Source organism: Tachyglossus aculeatus, chromosome X1 (assembly GCF_015852505.1).
Source record: "Tachyglossus aculeatus isolate mTacAcu1 chromosome X1, mTacAcu1.pri, whole genome shotgun sequence".
NCBI classification, from domain to species: Eukaryota; Metazoa; Chordata; class Mammalia; order Monotremata; family Tachyglossidae; genus Tachyglossus; species Tachyglossus aculeatus.
This window is the reverse complement of record NC_052101.1, coordinates 34,695,151-34,715,959: the sequence shown is the minus strand read 5'-3', so window position 1 is coordinate 34,715,959 and position 20,809 is coordinate 34,695,151. Positions and strand designations below refer to the sequence as shown.

Sequence of the window (20,809 nt, the reverse complement as noted above, 5' to 3'; positions counted from 1 at the left end):
CGCTTAGTACAGTGCTCTGCACACAGTAAGCGCTCAATAAATACGATTGATGATGATGATGATTAAGTGCTGGGGAAGGGCAAGAATAAATACATAATGCATACTAGAGATGGCAGATGGGCTGGAAGTTAATTGGAGAAGAGGTGGGTTTTAGGAAGGCTTTAAACATGGGGAATGTAAGGAGAGCAGTGTCCTGTCGGATTTTATGGAGTGGATTTCATGGGTGGTTTCAGGCTCAGAGAACAACATGAGCAAGGGGATAGAGGCAGGAGAGGTGGAGGAGAGGTGCAATTAGAAGTTTGGCTTGTAAGGAACAAAGAGGGTGAGCTGGTGAGTAGTGGGTAAAGGTAGCGGATGGGTAAAGTGGATAGAGTTGGGGGATAGTCTTGAAGCCCACTGGGAAGAGGTTTTGCATGATGCAGGGGGAAATGGGAAGCCCTTGAAAGCTTTGAGGAACTTAGAGGTGTGTAGTAAAAAATGCTTCAAGATGGTGACCTGGGCAAGCTGGGTGTAGTATAGTTTGGAGGGGTGAGACTGGAGGCAGGGGAACCAATGAGGTGACCAATTAAATCTCTGATGACCGTTAGCATGTTAGCAGAGGTAAATATTAACAAATTCCTGAGGAAATAATTGAATTATAAACATTACCTACTTCCCTTGTCAGAGTTGGACAAAGAGGAGAGCCATTTTCATTTGACTAGGCCTGAAATAGCCATTTTGAATATGCACATTCTATATCTATCTCTTCCTATTAGTAATGGGTTTCCGTAACCACAGCCACCACGGGTAGCGCATGGGGCCTGGCTTGCCCCATTCCTCATCCCCACCACTCTCCTTATAGAAAAAGATATAGGGTGCGGGGTTGGAAGCATTTTTTTAAAGTGCAGAAAGTCCTCCCTCCCCTAAAATCATAACAATAATAGTATTTGATCAGCGCTTACTAGGGGTCAGGCACTGTACTAAGCGCTGAGGTGGATACGAGCAAATCAAGTTGGACAGAGTCCCTGTTCCATGTGGGGCTCACAGTCTCAATTACCATTTTACAAATGAGGTGACTGAGGCCCAGAGAAATGAAGTGATTTGCCGAAGGTCACGCAGCGGACAAGTGGCGGAGCCAGGATTAGAACCCATGACCTTCTGACTGCCAGGGCCGTGCTCTATCCACTGAACCATGCTGCTTCTCCCACTGTTGCCTGAGGTCAACCAGGGAGGGACGATAACTCCCAAGGACAGTGATTTCTAGGAAAGCCGTCTGGGGAAGGTAGAGAATGGCAGCCAGCCTCCTTGTTTTCAGTGAATGGGAAACTTCTTAGAATGAGCAGTTATTTATGGTGAAAATGTGGAAAGATTGCTAAGAGAGCATATCTAGCTGGTTCATCTATTGTTCTACCTCACACCCTCTTTGAACAGTAAAGAGGATATCTATGTTGGACATGATAACTTTTTTTGCTTAATCCATGCAATGATTTTGCTTTTAAAAAAACAGCCACCGTCAAGATAAAAAGAACTCTAGGCCAAAATAACTCTGAGTCTCTAAATAAGAAAGCCGAATGACTCCAGAAATCTCACCCTAATTGTTCAACCCTTTTCAAAGAACAGCATGCGATGAGTTTAGTCATTTCTTCAAGGAATCTGCACTGATTCTACAGAGGGCTAAATAATCAGGAGGGCAGACAGTGACATGGCTTGAAATCTCCAGAAAGTAGTTTGACGTCATTTATGTCACCTGTAGATTTTAATGGGAACAAAGGTTTGGCTTTAACAGATAGTACACAGAAGTGACAGTATTCGGTGCCGTTGCTAATTCTAAAAACCCATCCAACCAAAGGTTTCAAGATGGGCAAAAAAAAAAGGTGCTAGAACACGTTTGAAAAGATCAAAATGATCTTTGTTGGAGTTAGTGAATGCGGACTTTACGTCTACCAAATGAATAGCACAGGTTGACTTGTTCAGTTCAAATGAGCGGCGCAGAGCGCCAAAAACATCCTGAATTGGATATGATGTAGCACAAACCTGGGTGTCAGAAGGACCTGGGGTCTAATCCTAGCTCCGGCACTCTGCTGTGCGACCTTGGGCAAGTTATGTAACTTCTCTGGGCCTCAGTTACCTCATCTGTAAATTGAGGAGTAGGACACCTTCACCCCATGTGGGACTGGGTCCAACCTTGATTACCTTGTATCTACCCTAGCACTTAGAACAGTGTCTGGCACATAGTAAGTGCTTAACAAATACCCTCCCCCACCCCCCAAAGGAGTTACTGTTTGCAGAACACTCTGCTAAGTGCTGGGAAAGAATACATAGATGGGAATTAGACTAGATCCCTGTCTCTCGGGAGGCTCATAATCTAAAAATAAAAAAGGGGAGAGGGCACTTGGTGACAGAGACATAACAAAAGATGAAACAAAACACTGACAGAAATAATAAGAGCTCTACCTTGTGGTGCAGATTCTTTGAGGAATTTAAAACAATTTGTGTATATCATTTTACAATAACCCTGTATGTAGTAAGAAAGTAATTGTTATTATTGAAAAGGCTGAAAAACAATTTCACCACATTCTTTAAACCTCCTAATATCTCTTTCACTGAGAATGGTACCCAGATGGTGTTACTATCCACCGGAAAAAGAACTAGAAGCAACTGACTTAACCTGCAGCACAAATGATTTGGGTTAGACTAAGGAGGAGAATTTTCTGCTAGAGAATTGTCAAAAGTGGGATGAGGATCTCTCCCATTTGTAAACGTCTCCAGAAAACAAGAAGCATCTGAGTTACCTGTCTGCGATCATTTCAGTGTGAGCACTACCAGAAGACAGGAGAATGGGGTAGGTGACTTCAGGGGTGTCTCTAGCCCTAGAATGTTGTGCTCTGCTTCGTAAAAGATGGGAAATTGACAACCATGGAGGTGATTTTTCAATGGGCGAAGTGAGGTCAGTAGACCCTAAAGGCCCACCCAACTAGGTGATTACTCTATCCACTAGACTACACTCCCCTAAGGTTCCCCTCTGTTGAGACCGCTCTTCCAAGTGCCACTGGGAGCTGGGAATCACACACACTATATATCTCACTACAGGGAGAATGATGAGTGCATCAGAAGAGCAACACTCAGATAAATGAAGCAAGAAATAGAAGAAAGCAGGCCAGGCCAGCCATCAACTCAGAAATTCATTTTTCTAGCCAAGGTCTTATTTAGAGGCCGAACCATGCCCATACCCATCCTTTGAGGCCATCTAACACATCCTTGAGAGGCAGTATGGCCTGATGGAAAGAACACTGGACTGGTAGTTGGGAGATCTGTGTTCTAATCCCAACTCTGCCACTGACCCACCTTATGACCATAGGCAGGTGTCTTGTAACTTCTCTGTGCCTCTGTTTCCTCATCTGAGCCCTATGAGGGATGGGGACCATATCTTGGTTTGCCCTTCTACATTACCCTTGCAGTTGAATTTATACCCTTTATTCTACCCACCCACAGCACTTACATACAAATCCATAGCTTATTTATAAGTGTGTCTCCCCCAGTAGACTCTAATCTCCTTGTGGGCAGGGTATGTGTCTACCAACCTTGTTATATTGTACTCTCCCAAGCACTTAGTGCTCTGCACACAGTAAGTGCTCAATAAATGCAACTGATTGATTGATTTATCCTGATTGATTTACCCCAGTGCTTAGTGCATGACATAATAAATCACTTATAAATACTTAAGCAACAAACATAAGAATGTGAGCAGGAAGATGGTATCACAACATGACACCAATTGGGGGGACTAGGCGATTCGTATGGGCCCAGCAGCTGTCTGAAGTTTTTGGATTTTGCTTCAACTACTGCCCAGTTTTTCTTTCTATTTATGTTTTAACTGGAGACTTGCCTCCCAGCTAACAGAACCCAAAGAAGTTGGCTGGGGAACTTTTCATCTTCCCACCCAAACTCGGTCCTCTCCCTATCTTCCCCTTCACTGTAGACAAAACCACCATCCTCCTTGTCTCACAAGCCCTTAACTCTGGCATTATCCTCATCTCCTCTCTCTCAATCATTCAAGAAGCATCATGGCCTAGTGGATAGATCACAGGCCAGAGAGGCAGAAGGACCTAGGTCTGTTGTGTGACCTTGGGCAAGTCACTTAACTTACCTGTGCCTCAGTTACCCCATCTGTAAAATGGAGATTAAGACTTCACAATCCATGTGGGACATGGATTATGTCCAACCGGATTAGATCGTTTCTTCCCTACTGATTAGTGCAGTGTCTGGCATATAATGAGGGCTTAAAAATTCTGTGAAATATAACTCCTTACCTCTGGCTTCAAAACTCTAATACTGAGCTACTCAAATGCCAAGAAGCCTTTCCCAATTATGCCATTTCCCCTACTCCCTCTCTCTTCCGCATTGCCTCTGCACTTGGACCCGTACCCTTTAAGCACCTGATATTCACCCCACCCTCAGCCCCACTGAGCTTATGTTCATATCCCTAATTTATTTTAATTTCTGCCTCCCCCTCTAGACAGGGAACATGTTTGCCAACTCTGTTGTACTCTCCCATCCTTAGTGTAGCCCTCTGCATACAAAAAGAACTCAAGAAATAACATTGATTGATGATTGCCAATGGGAAGATATGGGAGTATCGGTGCATTTCAGTCCCTTTCTTTTAGTTCACTCAACTAAAGGTAAAACAGCCATGTCTTTCTGGTACTTCAAAAGGTATTTTAATGGCTCTTTATTTAAATAACACAGGAATATGTAGTCCAAACATAAAAGGCTTTAGAACATCTGACAGTGTTTCATGGGGAAAATCCCTGAGGCAAAGCTCGTTGTGGGCAGGGAATGTGTCCACCAACTCTGTTATGTTGTACTCTCCCAAGCGCTTACTACAGTGCTCTGCACATAGTAAGTGCTCAATAAATACCATTGATTGATTAAATTTAAAAGGGATAAAATGAAGTTCACAGGCATCTTTAACTGTCCCTTCCATTTTTTTCTTTCACCTCCCAGAATCCTTCAACACTTCCTGGAGAAGTGTATTTTGAGTCCCCAAAATTTATTCACTGATGACTTGTACATGCAAGTGATATTTGAGGTTTTCCAGAGTACTGATCAATCAAGGATTACCGATATTCACTCAGAAATCCCCTGTAATATATTCCCCCCGTCTTCTATAATTCCTATAAATTGTTGCCACAGAGAGAGCACTTTTCTTGAAGCATGTGAGTTATGAGAGGAAGAGGAAAATGAAATGTTAAAGAAAAGCTCAATACTTGTATAGTTTCCTTTATACTTTAGAAGGAAAGAGTAAAGGTACCACATTAAATTTTGAGTGTAGAGATTAGATGCTTTCAGGAGACTCTAAATTTAAGGCTAGTGACTATAATAAAGTCCTCTTTGGGACCCAGATCCCTGCATGCAGAAAGCCTCATGCTCGTATGCTCTTTCAACTGCAAATAGCTGAAAATCTAACAGGAGAGGCAAGAGCACTTGCTATGTGCTTAACATTGTCAGATCAGAAATAGTCCTTTTCCCACATAGAAAAATTCACAATCTAAGACAGAGAAATAGAGAGGTTAAGTGCCTTGCCCAAGGTCACCCAGCGGGCCAGAAGCAGAGATGGGAGTAGAGCCTAGGTGTCCTGACTCAATCAATCAATGGTATTTATTGAGTGCTTACTATGTGCAGAGCACTGTACTAAATGCTTGGAAGAATACAGTTCAACAAACGTAGCAGACACATTCCCTGCCCAAAAGAAGTTGGTAGCCTGAAGACTCCCCCTATGCTCTCTTTACACTAGATCATACTGCCTCTCATATAGTAATTTACAGACAGGAGGAATAAGTGCTAAAGTTAAAAAGTACATAAAACAAAATATTCCAAAGTACAGTGGGGTTTTTAGTGCAAAAGTGCTGAGATAGTTGGGAGGCTATAACCTGGGGTGAAGAAAAATTAATTGGGGAAAACATCCTAAAGCAGGTTGGATTTTAGAAGGGCTTGTAAAAATGGAGAGAGATGGGGGCTGGTGGATTTTAAGGGAAGGGAGTTTCCAGCCAGAGGAAGGGTCCGAACCTGAGATCGAAAGCAGGAGAGTAAAGGAGAGTGAGCTGATGGAGTCCCTTAGAGCCAATGGTCAGTGGTTTCTAGGTGATATAGTGGGGAATGAGTACAGTGCTCTTCACACGGTAAGTGCTCAATAAATACAATTGAATGAATCAATGAATAGTAACCACAGAAGGGAAGCAGCATGGCTCAGTGGAAAACTCAGTGGAAAACTCATGGCTCAGTTCACTTCAAGTTTATCCTTTCCTGCCTTAACTCAGCCCTCTCTTCTGCCAGACAAAACTATTTCTCCTCCCTTATTGACACCCATGCCCATCACCCCCGCCAGCTCTTCCGTTCATTCAACTCCCTTCTCAGGCCCCCGGTTCCTCCCCCTCCTCCTTCCCTCACCCCCAACGATCTGGCCTCCTACTTCATTAACAAAATTAAATCCATCAGGTCCGACCTCCCCAAAGTCTCTTCCCCCCTTTCTCCAACCTCCCGGCTCTCAACACTCTCTGCTACTCTCCCATCCTTCCCAGCGGTATCCTCAGAGGAACTCTCCTCCCTCCTCTCAAGTGCTACTCCGGCCACCTGTGCTTCTGACCCCATTCCCTCTCATCTTATGAAATCTCTCGCTCCATCCCTTCTCCCCTCCTTAACTTCCATCTTCAACCGCTCACTCTCCACTGGTTCCTTCCCCTCTGCCTTCAAACATGCCCATGTCTCTCCCATCCTAAAAAAACCCTCTCTTGACCCCACCTCACCTTCTAGTTATCGTCCCATATCCCTCCTACCATTCCTTTCCAAACTCCTTGAACGAGTTGTCTACACGCGCTGCCTAGAATTCCTCAACAACAACTCTCTCCTCGACCCCCTCCAGTCTGGCTTCCGTCCCCTTCATTCCACGGAAACTGCGCTCTCAAAGGTCACCAATGACCTCCTGCTTGCCAAATCCAACGGCTCATACTCTGTCCTAATCCTCCTCGACCTCTCAGCTGCCTTTGACACTGTGGACCACCCCCTTCTCCTCCACACGTTATCTGACCTTGGGTTCACAGACTCCGTCCTCTCCTGGTTCTCCTCTTATCTCTCCGGTCGTTCTTTCTCAGTCTCTTTTGCAGGCTCCTCCTCCCCCTCCCATCCTCTTACTGTGGGGGTTCCCCAAGGTTCAGTGCTTGGTCCCCTTCTGTTCTCAATCTACACTCACTCCCTTGGTGACCTCATTCGCTCCCACGGCTTCAACTATCATCTCTACGCTGATGACACCCAGATCTCCATCTCTGCCCCTGCTCTCTCCCCTTCCCTCCAGGCTCGCATCTCCTCCTGCCTTCAGGACATCTCCATCTGGATGTCCGCCCGCCACCTAAAGCTCAACATGTCGAAGACTGAGCTCCTTGTCTTCCCTCCCAAACCTTGTCCTCTCCCTGACTTTCCCATCTCTGTTGACGGCACTACCATCCTTCCCGTCTCACAAGCCCGCAACCTTGGTGTCATCCTCGACTCCGCTCTCTCATTCACCCCTCACATCCAAGCCGTCACCAAAACCTGCCGGTCTCAGCTCCGCAACATTGCCAGGATCCGCCCTTTCCTCTCCATCCAAACTGCTACCCTGCTCATTCAAGCTCTCATCCTATCCCGTCTGGACTACTGCACTAGCCTTCTCTCTGATCTCCCATCCTCGTGTCTCTCTCCACTTCAATCCATACTTCATGCTGCTGCCCGGATTATCTTTGTCCAGAAACGCTCTGGGCATGTTACTCCCCTCCTCAAAAACCTCCAATGGCTACCGATCAATCTGCGCATCAGGCAGAAACTCCTCACCCTGGGCTTCAAGGCTGTCCGTCCATCCCCTCGCCCCCTCCTCCCTCACCTCCCTTCTCTCCTTCTACTGCCCAGCCCGCACCCTCCGCTCCTCCACCACTAATCTCCTCACTGTACCTCGCTCTCGCCTGTCCCGCCATCGACCCCCGGCCCACGTCATCCCCCGGGCCTGGAATGCCCTGCTCCCTCTGCCCCTCCGCCAAGCTAGCTCTCTTCCTCCCTTCAAGGCCCTGCTGAGAGCTCACCTCCTCCAGGAGGCCTTCCCAGACTGAGCCCCTTCTTTCCTCTCCCCCTCGTCCCCCTCTCCATCCCCCCGTCTTACCTCCTTCCCTTCCCCACAGCACCTGTATATATGTATATATGGTTGTACATATTTATTACTCTATTCATTTATTTATGTATTTATTTTACTTGTACATTTCTATCCTACTTATTTTATTTTGTTGGTATGTTTGGTTCAGTTCTCTGTCTCCCCCTTTTAGACTGTGAGCCCACTGTTGGGTAGGGACTGTCTCTATGTGATGCCAATTTCTACTTCCCAAGCGCTTAGTACAGTGCTCTGCACATAGTAAGCGCTCAATAAATACGATTGATTGATTGATTGATTGATTGGAAAGAGCATGGGCTTTGGAGTCAGAGGTCAGAGGTTCAAATCCTGGCCCCGCCAATTGTCAGCTGTGTGACTTTGGGCAAGTCACTTAACTTCTCTGGGCCTCAGTTACCTTTTCATTCAATCGTATTTATTGAGCACTTACTGTGTGCAGAGCACTGTACTAAGCGCTTGGGAAGTACAAGTTGGCAACATATAGAGATGGTCCCTACCCAACAGCGGGCTCACAGTCTAGAAGGGGGAGACAGACAACAAAACAAAACATATTAACAGAATAAAATAAGTAGAATAAATATGTACAAGTACAATAAAGTAATAAATATAAATATAGGGGAATATGATCATCATCATCATCATCAATCGTATTTATTGAGCGCTTACTATGTGCAGAGCACTGTACTGAGCACTTGGGAAGTACAAATTGGCAACATATAGAGACAGTCCCTACCCAACAGTGGGCTCACAGTCTAAATGGGGGAGACAGAGAACAAAACCAAACATACTAACAAAATAAAATAAATAGAATAGATATGTACAAGTAAAATAAATAAATAGAGTAATAAATATGTACAAACATATATACATATATATAGGTGCTGGGGGGAAGGGAAGGAGGTAAGATGGGGAGGATGGAGAGGGGGACGAGGGGGAGAGGAAGGAAGGGGCTCAGTCTGGGAAGGCCTCCTGGAGGAGGTGAGCTCTCAGTAGGTCCTAATCAGGTCAGACACAGTCCTTGTCCCCCATGGGTTCACAGTCCAAGAGGGGAAAAGAACTGGGTGTGGATCCCCATTTTACAGATGAAGAAACTGAGACCCAGAAAAGTTAGGGGGCTTGCCCAAGCTCAGTGGAAAAAGCCTGGGCTTTGGAGTCAGAGGTCACGGGTTCAAATCCCAGCTCCGCCCATTGTCAGCTCTACCTCGTCTGGAAAATGGGGATTAAGACTGTGAGCCCCCTGTGGGACAACTTGATCACCTTGTACCTCCCCAGCGCTCAGAACAGTGCTTTGCACGTAGTAAGCACTTAATAAATGCCGTTAAAAAAAAGGTTTCTGAGGAGAGGACAGACAGTTACAGGTCACTCGTTTTACCAAAGGTAATTTTAGCAGAGGAAAGTATAGATTCGATAGAGGAGAAAGGCTGGAGCCAGGAAAACCGGGGAGGATTCGGGATTCAAGCTTGGCTATGACAACCTCCTGGGCCACTGTGGGGGCCGCTTAGACAGTCATCACCCTGGCACGTTCCACCACGGTTTATACGAATAGGAATTCTCTCTGCTAAGGGCCAGACTTGCAGAAACGAGCCCTGTCTTGGCTCCCACTACAAAACTTTCTTTGCAGTTGGCAGAATGATCTCTTTTAGCAAATTGACTGGGGTGGTTTTAGGAAAACAGCGCAGCCTGTAATTAAATGACGATAGTGAGATTTGAAGTGTTTTTATTGGTAGTGTGATTATTAAATGGATTTATTGCCTTCCCCACCTCCCGAAAAAGGGGCTAAAGCGTTTAGATGAAATTAAAAGTGGTGGAGAGGCTGCCTGTTTGGATAATGGCATTTCTTTTTAAACGGATTACTCATCTTCACCAAAATAGGGAAGCGGAGTTAATTTCCATGATAAAGTGCTTTCTATTTCTGGGAGCTGGCTTGTAGATGGGATTGCTTCAGGAAGGAGTGTAATTCATTCTTAAACTCACTAAGCAGCATGTTAGGACCAAATAGTCGAGTAAAGATGAGTGGTGTCATTTGTAATGTGACAGAAGAAAATATAGGGGCTTATGATTTACAAGCAAACGATAATAATGATGGCATTTATTAAGCGCCTACTATGTGCAAAGCACTGTTCTAAGCGCTGGGATGATCAGGGAAGGCACACAATTTATCTTCAACCAAACCAGAGACAGAATATGGGTTCAGTCCAAAGAAAGATACCGGGAATGGTTCTGTAGTAACGAACAGTACTGCCATCAGGGTTAAGCTAAACCACGTGGAGATGATTCTGCATTCTAACTCCACTCACCAATCCAGATTAGTTTAGCAAACCAATTTCATTATTTCTTGGGATCCTTTAATAATAATAATCGTGGTACTTGTTAAGCCCCTTCTCAGGATCACATCTGGAGGAATTCCAGTTCTCTACCAGTCTTGGCTACAGGAGGGAGGGTCAAGCAGAAGCAAACCCATTCCATTCCTAGCTTGGGCAGCAGCTAGCAAGTGGAAAGCAATCTGTTACAAGTCATATTCACCTGTGCCGGGCAGCCGCAGTGTGGGAAAGAGTCGTGGGCGGAGGCTCAAGCTTACCGTGCAGAAGGCAATGACAAACCACTTCCATATTTTTACCGAGAAAACTCTATGGATACACTACTGGAAAGAGTGCAGGTGGAGATAGGGCATTCCGGGAGAGATGTGTCCATGGAGTCGCTGTGGGTTGGAAATGACTTAACAGTGCAAGACAAGAGTTGTTAAGCACTTACTATATACCGAGCACCGTTCTAAGAGCTGGGGTAGGTACAAGTTAATTAGGTTGGACACAGTCCCTGTCCCACACTGGCTCGCAACACAGAGAAGTGAAGTGATTTGCCCAAGGTCACACAGCAGACGCATGGCGGAGCTGGGATTAGAACCCACGACTCCCAGCCCGTGCTCTATCCGCTACGCTGCTTCTCGTAAGTATTATCGCCTGCAATAGTGCTGGCCCAGGACTGGGTGCCCCTTGTGGGAGCGGGTCTGGACCTTATCAATCAATCAATCAATCGTATTTATTGAGCGCTTACTGTGTGCAGAGCACTGTACTAAGCGCTTGGGAAGTACAAGTTGGCAACGTATAGAGACAGTCATCATCATCATCGATCGTATTTATTGAGTGCTTACTGTGTGCAGAGCACTGTACTAAGCGCTTGGTAAGTACAAATTGGCAAAATACAGAGACAGTCCCTACCCAACAGTGGGCTCACAGTCTAAAAGGGGGAGACAGAGAACAAAACCAAACATACTAACAAAATAAAATAAATAGAATAGACCTTATCTATCCTTAACCCACTCCAGCACTTAACACAGTGTTTGGCACATAGTATGCTCTTAACAAATACTCTATTAATAATAATATTAACAACACCAATAGGGGTCTTGTGTATTTCCAAGTATGTTTGTTAGAAGGTGCGTCTGCTAAAGGATGTGGTGAGATCCTTCATTAGAAGATTTCGGTGGCATGCCCATCTGTCCCAAAGCACCCATAATACTTTCATCTGCCAAGAAAGCCAGGCATATAAATGTTCTTCTGACAATATGTACTGTGTGATGATTGACATACCAAAAGTATACTATTTCTGCAGCTTGGAGTCTTGGAAACAGTACATTAGCAATTTAAAAAGAATAAACTCTTTCCCATTTGCGGTGTTTTGTTTTTCCAAAAGTCCAAAATGCTTCACAAGCGTTGAAGAGACTCAGCCCCATTACATCATGCCTTCATTTCAATACCCATTTTAAAGATAGGAAACTTGAGGCACGGGCAGTCTTCAGGGACTTACCCAAAGAGATGGATAATCCTTGGATGATTGTTCCCAGTCCTTAGCTGTTTCTGCTAGAGTGCACTTCTGAGAGGATCAAGAAAGTTTCTTTTCTTAGGCACTTCTAGTTCATATGTCACGTATTTGAAGTTCCATCTCTAATTTTTGGAGATTTGTGGCAGTGCGGAAACTTTGCTGATTCAAATCGTGCAGCTGTGTTAGGGCAGGTGAGCCCTAGGATGTCAGCACGCACATCCTAGCTTTGAGTCAGATCTGGTAATCATTAAATAGAAAGACTAACTGTCCTGGTCACTACTTTAGGAGAGCTTTTCCCAAGTCGGTTAGAGAGCACCGTCCATTTCTGGCCCAAATGCATTTTTTAATCAATCAATCAATCAATCGTATTTATTGAGCGCTTACTGTGTGCAGAGCACTGTACTAAGCGCTTGGGAAGTACAAATTGGCAACATATAGAGACAGTCCCTACCCAACAGGGGGCTCATTTAAGTGCTTTTCTAAGCGCTGGGGCAGATACAAGATAATCAGGTTAGACCCGGTCTACACATGGGGCTCTCAGTCTAGTGGGAGGAGTAGGATTTAATCCCCATTTACAGATGAAGTAACTGAAGCGCAGAGAAGTTAAGATAAGGAGAAGCATCATGGCCTAGTGGATAGAGCATGGGCTTGGGAATCAGAAGGACCTGAGTTCAAATCCCTGCTCTGCCACATGTCTGCTGTGTGACCTTGGGCAAGACACTTAACTCGTCTGTGCCTCAATTCCCTCATCTGTAAAATGAGGATTAAGACTGGGAGCCCTGTGTGGGACGGGGTTTGTGTCCAACCCGATTTGCGTATATCCTCCCACTGTCGCACAGTACGCACTTCACAAATACAACAATCGTTATTAAAGCAGCGTGGTGTGATAAATAGAACACAAGCCTGGGAGTCAGAAGGTCAATCAATCAGTCAATCGTATTTATTGAGCGCTTACTGTGTGCAGAGCACTGTACTAAGCGCTTGGGAAGTCCAAGTTGGCAACATATAGAGACGGCTCCCTACCCAACAGTGGGCTCACAGTCTAGAAGGGGGAGACAGAGAACAAAACCAAACATATTAACAAAATAAAATAATTAGACAGATATGTACAAGTAAAATAAATAAATAAATAGAGGTCATGGGTTCTAATCTTGGCTCTTCCACTTGTCTGCTATGTCGCCTTGGACAAGTCACTTCACTTCTCTGGGCCTCAGTTACCTCATCTGTAAAATGGGGGTTGAGGCTGTGAGCCCCATGTGGGACAGGGTTTGTGTCCAACCTGATTTGCTTGTATCCACCCCAGCGCTTAGTACAGTGCCTAGCACATAGTAAGAGCTTAACAAACACCATCATTATTATTATTGTTAACTGACTTCCCCAAGGCCACATAGAAGATGTGGCAGAGTCAGGATTAGAACTCAGGTCCTCTGATTCCCGGGCCCATATTCTTTGCATTGTGAGCCCGTTGTTGGGTAGGGGCAGTCTCGATATGTTGCCAATTTGTACTTCCCAAGCACTTAGTGCAGTGCTCTGCACACAGTAAGCGCTCAATAAATACGATTCAATGAACGAATGCTTCATTTCTCTTCATCCCTTCTCTCTGCCTTTGCTGAGCGAAAACTAATCCCAGCAATTTGAGGAAGGGAGCTTGACTCCAGAACCTAAAAGGCTTAGGCCTCTTCAGCCTGGAAAGATGTCTAAGAGGAACAGGATTGAAGGTTGAACAAGATAAGCACAGAATTATTATTCATCAAGCAACCACTGAAGTTTGAAGGGTGTTCAAAACAGACATCAGTTGCCACAGGAATTGATACTGATAAATGTTAAGTGATTTTATTAAATCCACAGACAAGAAGTTGAAATGAATTACCAGGAGGAAAGTTAGGGACATGAAGAAAAACTTAGAGCTGTGAGACTATTAGGGTGGGTCTCAAGAAGCAGTGTGGCTCAGTGGAAAGAGCACAGGCTTTGGAGTCAGAAGTCGTGGGTTTGAATCCCGGCTCCGCCACACGCCTGCTGTGTGACCTTGGGCAAGTCACTTCACTTCTCTGAGCCTCAGTTACCTCATCTGCAAAATGGGGATTAAGACTGTGAGCCCTGCATGGGGCAACCTGATCACCTTTGTATCCCCCCAGCGCTTAGAACAGTGCTTTGCACATAGTAAGCGCTTAACAAATGCCATCATCATCATCATCATCATCGAGTAGGTTGACTCGACAGCACTTACGTATACCAGACAGCCCTTTGTGAACCTGGAAATAGGAGACATATATTTTGTGGATTACAGAAGTAATGCAACGTAACATAATGATTTCATAACAGAAAGTTTTGTGGAGATTGGCAAAATTGTAGTCTCCAGGAGACCCCTGACTTCCACCTCTGTTTCAGAGCAGTTGTGTTTGTGTGCTGGGTCCCTGTAGAAAGGGAAGTCGATTCTGAGCTGCAAGAATCGGTGACAGAAGCCGAGGCAGAAGGAGGGTGGACATATAAGGGTGGACGTATAAATATCGTAGTCTTTAAGGGCTGTATCAGCCCAGGCAGAGGACTAACCAACTGAAAACTGGTCCAGTGGCTGCTCAAGTGTCATTGAAAGCAAACCTCACTGTTTCACCGTGCATTCTAGGACCATTGTCAGAAATGGTGTATGGGGCTGGTTGAACCATTGAGGTGACCTTTGGCATTTCTTATAAACTTATTGCGATCTGGGCAGCTGTGCTCTCTGAAGAAGTAAGAAGTTGGAAATCACATCTCCTCCAGGAGACTTTCCCTAATTAATGTGTCATCCCCACCCCAAGCCAATTTCTTCCCTTGTGGCTCTTTTAGCACTTCATGTCACCTAATCATTTGGGTACGCATCCCTTCCCACCCAACCGCTGTTGCATTTATATACGTGTCTTTATTTTCTATCGCTTCCCCCTACCTGTAACTTATTTTAGTGTCTGTCTCCCCCACTAAATTGTAAACTTGGAAGGTAAGGATCGTGTTTAGTAACTCTGTACTCTCCCAAGTATTTCATTCAGTGCTCTGCACATAGTAAGCGCTTAATAAATGCGATTGATTGAAGGACAGCACTGTCCTAAGAAAGAGTTATTCATTCAGTCGTATTTATTGAGGCTGACTGTGTGCAGAGCATTGTACTAAGCGCTTGATATTAGAGAATTTTCCACACTCAAGTTGCTTTTTGTAGTAGACAGGTCAGAATAAGTAGGTCAGATGGTGGTGACCACATGGGAGTTTTTATACCAAAATAATGAGGTAGATACAATCAAATAACTAGAAACTGAAATTCTGAAGGACCTCAGCATGAAAGCTTCAGAACTCCTGGCTAGAGTGAGCAACATTGTTACAAACGGTCACTGACACGGAGGTCTGGCCGATCTCTGTAAATCTCACCCCTAGGAAGTGTTTATTCATTGGTGACCATGCGAATTACAGGCTGGAAGTCTTGCACCCAAGCCAAGCCAATCGGTAGTTTAGGATCAATGAACACTTTGAAAAACCCAATTTTGGGGGGGTCTGCTAACCCAAATTGTGTTTTGCTAAACCATTAGAGTTAAGTTGACAAGATCCCAGCTGATAGAGAGGGGAACAAGTGCACATGATGTATTTATATTTGCAAAAGATGTTTTACAAGGTTCTGTAACAATAACTATTTTTAAAAACTGAGTAATCCAGGGATTAAAGGGAATGTTCTGTTGTGGATAGAAATCAGGCAGAAAGATTGAAAACCAAAGAGAAGGGTGAATCGGGAGGACCCTCGGGGAACTCTGCCGGTACCAGTGTTATTTAATATCTTCATAAACGAGGTGGAAGAGCAAAACCTTCAAGTTTACAGGTAAACATTAAACCCCTTCCAGGTGGTGAAATGCCATATGGGTAGGGTTTAACTTCAGGAAAACCTCATAAACCCAAGTGAGTGGTTTGAAAAATGGCGGATGTATATGAGGACAAGATGCCTTGCATTTAAAAACCAAAACAAAGCAACTAGGTAGACCCTGAAAATTTGTAGCAAATGAGTGCTGAGTCCTTTAAATGCGGACTCTATTTCTACTTAAAGCTTTTTCTTTTGTTCCCCCTCCCTCACGCCAGATTGTCAGTACCTTAAAGTGCATTCATTAGGGAAAAATTACCCAACTATGGAACAAATACAAGTGAATAAATCCGTCAGTCCTTCACTGAGAAGTAGTACATTAATGATTTGACTTTAATGGCCAGGAGTCTAAGGAAATTGCAAATTGCCCAGAGCACTTAAAACTCCCCCACAGAAAAAGCACAAGCAATTGGCAATTTCTAGTGAATGGCAGCCTCTGCATTATTAAAGCCATCTCAGATATCCAAAGAACTATTCACTCTGGTCCCAGAGTGGAGTTTTCTGGATTTTCAGTTATTCAGGGGCTGATTTAGCCATTTAGGGCTAATATCAAGGCCTCCTCCTCATCCTTCTCCTCTCTCCCTGGTTACCCAGATTTTAGCCAAATAGCTGCTATTACTGTTGCACCTCCATCAAAGAGGGTCAGATGGAATAAGATGATAATGAAACCAGATGTTTTTGGTGTATATCAGCAATGTGTGTATAGTTACATAGGAGATAAATGACGATGGTTTCTGGCCTCAAGAAGCTTATCTCTAAAACAGGAAAATGAAACAAATGGATATAGATACTCCTAGAGATATGGAGGCATATTTTTGGTGTGTTTCATATGTAGGTTGCTCCTTTTTTTTCCCCTGTGGTATTTGTTAAGCACCTACTCTGTGCCAGGCACTGTATTAAGCACTGGGGTAAATACAGGGCAGTTGGTTTGGACACAGTTCCTGTCCCACATAAGGCACAGAGTCTTAATCCTCATTTTACAGATGAGGTAACTGAGGCACAGAGAAGTTAAATGAGTTGCCCAAGGTCACACAGCAGAGAAGGGGCAGAGCACTCTATACATAGCTGGTGCTAAATAAATGCTCATGATTGATTGATTGATAAAGAGGGTGAGAGGTGACTTAGATTTTTGTGCAGCCAGTTGGGAAAATTTTCATGTTAGAAGTGAATCTTGAGCAGAGTTTGGATGAAGGTGAGGGACATTATTCAGCAGAAAGAAATGAGGAAGGCATTCCAGGTGGAGAAAAGCTCATAATTATTATTAAATGAGAGTTTTCTCTTCTAAGATCTCCTGCCTCAGCCGTTCCTCCCTTCAGGAGGAAGGTTAGCTGGCACTGGAAACTATAGTGTTTGCAAGCCAGCTACCCTATTCGGCAATCCATCCATTTGGAGTGGTTTCCCTCGTTGTTCAGCATTTGCATTAACTTTTATTTGCCTCTTTGACTGTCCAAGGTGTGGTCTGTCTTCCCTTTTAGCCTAGTGATTCATTTGGGTTTTGAGTAGTCAATGTCCCAAAATGCTCATTAATTAGATTCCATGCTCCATCCCAGGAACTGGGCATGCCAGTCATTCAGCATTGTAGGTTGAGCAGCCACAGGTGCAAAATATTGACCTCAGAACTGTTTGGAGGAGTCTCTGTGCTGTCCCTCAATCAAACTGGAGGCATAAAATCCATATAGATGTATGGAAAAGATATTTAAAACATTAACCCTGCTTTCATGCACCTCACTAAATCATAGCAAAGGCATAGAATGGATCCATAGGTAACCCCAGACTTCCCCCAGGAATAATAATAGTAATAATTGTGGTATCTGTTAAGCACTTGCTATGCCAGGCACTGTACAAATTGGGTTGGACAGCATCCCCCATGGAGCTCACAGTCTTAGTCCCCATTTTACAGATGAGGTAACCGAGGCACAGAGAAGTTAAGTGACTTGCCCATGGTCACACAGCAGACAAGTGGCAGAGCCGGGATTAGAGCCCAGGTCCTGGAAGCCCCCCAAATTCTGGAAACCCGGAAAGAAGGGACTCTCAGACACCACAGGGGCACTAAGGTAAGGGTTAGAGAGGCAGCGTGGCTCAGTGGAAAGAGCACGGGCTTGGGAGTCAGAAGTCATGAGTTCTGATCCTGCCTCCATCAATTGTCAGCTGTGTAACTGGGCAAATCACTCAGTTACCTCATCTGTAAAATGGGGATTAAGACTGTGAGCCACATGTGGGACAACCCGATTACCTTGTATCCCCCCCCCCCCCCCCCCCCAGCGCTTAAAACAGTGTTTGGCACTTAGTAAGCGCTTAACAAATGCCATCATTATTATTATTAAGGGAAACCCTGGTGCCATACAAATTGGAAGCCAGGGAATACCTTGCACCACACGAAACTGTGGAATAGGCCCGATGGTGCCCAGAGGCGTGGAGGTCAGGTACCACATTATAGCAGAAGCCCACTGTGTCACTTGCTGAGGTGCTATAGGAGTTAATAGGGATTAATCTTAGGGGGTTAATCTAGGAACACATCTTGAATAAGGTAATGGTTTTGTTGAATTTTGATAGAAGGAAATCAGTCATATTTATTGAGTGCTTAAAGTGTACAGAGCACTATACTAACTGCTTGGGAGAGGACAATGTAGCAAGGGGTACTATACCCGAGAATCGTAGGAATTCCGGCTGGGACCCCAGTATTGAGGCATCAGAGTCGGACTGAGATTCAGTTTGCACCAGAGGGAGCCAGAAGGGATCCCAGGTTTCACTTCAAATGGATCCTGCCACATGTGGACAGATTACTCAGAAACAATTGGCTTGTTCCTGTGGATTGTTGGAATTTGGAGCGTCTCAGCTGCCATACTGCTTTCCTGAAAGCCCTCGGAGCTCTAAGGAGGAAGGGTATCAAAGCCCAACTTGAATTCAAAGAAGAAGCCCTCCCCAGCAAAGCAAAGAAGCCTCCCGAGACCTCAGACTCAGGACCACAAGCCGACTTGAGCCTGTACACGACTTTATGAAGGAAATGTTTTTTTCAGGAGGTTCTCCACCCAGGAAATGGAACTTCCTATTTGGTCCCCCACCTCTTAGAAACAGTCTTCTCCACTGACTGAGTTTAAGTAAGAGCAAGTGTGGTTCCACTCACACTCCCCAAGCCCGTTCCTTCTTTTCACCCACACCTACCTCCCCAAACTTCTTAATGCACCAATGCACTGGCTGAGAGAGCTCAGAGATCTGGCTGTTTTATCCAGCAATAAAAATGCAGTAATATAAGTAGACCAGCATTGGATATTATAGCTGTGGTTCTTTCCCATCAGATTGGCAGTAAAAAAGAAAAATCTATAAGGGCCTCAATCCCCTGAAGTCTTAGAATAAGAAACCCATGAGGCTAAGGAACCCTTAACTCATTTGGTAGAAGCAGAAGCGCAAAATGCTGTGAATCTTTTAACTGAAAAATAGCAATAAATTCTGTATCTCCCCCACGACCACCACCCCCAGAATCCCACCCACAAAAATCAAGCCAGGAAAAGTGAGTCAGACAACAGTTGATTACACGTTTGTAATGTTACCAACTTGTACTTCCCAAGCGCTTAGTGCAGTGCTCTGCACACAGTAAGCGCTCAATAAATACGATTGATGATGATTGTTAAATCCATTTATTTTATCAGTGTAACTAATCTCTTCTTGCTGTGAGTGCTGATTATTGATTTTAAAAAGCAACTGATTTATGTATACATTGTAATGTTAATCAATGTGCAGTATATCTAACGTAACCAAAAACTGCAAGCCAGTGTCTCCATGTCTTGAAAATCTCAATCTAATAGTAGTGTAGTCTCAGTTATTTTGGGAGGCATAGAATGGCATAGAAGATGCATGCACACCAGGGATATCATCTCAATATATTAAAATGTAGTATACTAGAATGTTTTTTACTTTGTCCTAATGATTTTCGTCAATTAAAGAAAGGTACTTTGGTAATCAGATCCCAAAGTTTGATGCCTTATTCCTTTCTTTTTTCCAAAAATGCTTAAACAGTTTATCATCAGATATAAATGTGTCGTTGACATTCTTTTCAGATCCAGATCAAACTTTGTGCCATTCTAGGAATTATAATCCTTAGAACTGACAAAAGTAGTGATATTTTCCTCTTTTTCAAATTTCTCCTCATTTCTTTCTCTTCTTTTTAATGAAATTGTCTGGTCCTTTAGTAGGGGTTGTGTTCTTGTGTTAAGGAAAAGTCCAATTTTTTTAATGGTGTTAAGCACTTACTGTGTGCCAGGCACTGTACTAAGTGCTGGGGTACATTCAGTCTTAATCCCTCTTTTACAAATGAGGTAACTGAGGCCCAGAAAAGTTAAGTGACTTGCCCAGTGTCACACAACAGACAAGTGGTGGAGCCGGGATTAGAACCCAGGCCCTCTGGCTTCCAGGCCCAGACGCTTTTCACTATGTCACACTGCTTTGAAGCAGTTATCCCATATCCAGTGTAGTATAATGCCCAGTTGAGGTGTTTCCAGAGACACATGCTGCTGGAAGAGTGTTCACTAATTGTTCTTCCATGTTCTACCCCAAACATGTAGTTGGGACAGTTTTGGTAGAAATCAGTGTGTTTGTGATGGTAGGATTTGCATTATTGCAATAAATGAATTCATCGTAAGGATTGTGCACTGTGAAATGGGAAAGCAGATTACTTAGAATTTTCAAAGAGCCATTAAAAATAAGTGAGGAAATGTGAGGAACTATAAATGGAAATTCTCGTGTTTGAATTTAACTAGGTTTATTGGGAAAAAAATGATGTATTTTTTAACTTTTTAACTAATCAGTTTGCTCATTAGTTCACAGCAAACCAGTTGCCACAACTTTCTTGAAAAAGTACCAGCTAGGCGACATGTACAACTTCCCCACAGCACCTGTATATATGTATATATGTTTGTACATATTTATTACTCTATTTATATATTTATTTTACTTGTACA

At 44.1% G+C, this 20,809-nt stretch overlaps 1 protein-coding gene and 1 non-coding gene across 2 annotated transcripts in view; both read left to right on the top strand.

Annotated features, from left to right (window-relative positions):
• The window catches only part of GALNT10 (polypeptide N-acetylgalactosaminyltransferase 10), a 181,596-nt gene that overhangs the window by 119,400 nt on the left and 41,387 nt on the right, over nt 1–20,809 (top strand). The window lies entirely within an intron of this gene.
• Nucleotides 10,541–10,678, top strand: LOC119920091. Its single transcript, XR_005447858.1, has one exon. It is a non-coding gene; the product is annotated as a small nucleolar RNA SNORA7 (small nucleolar RNA).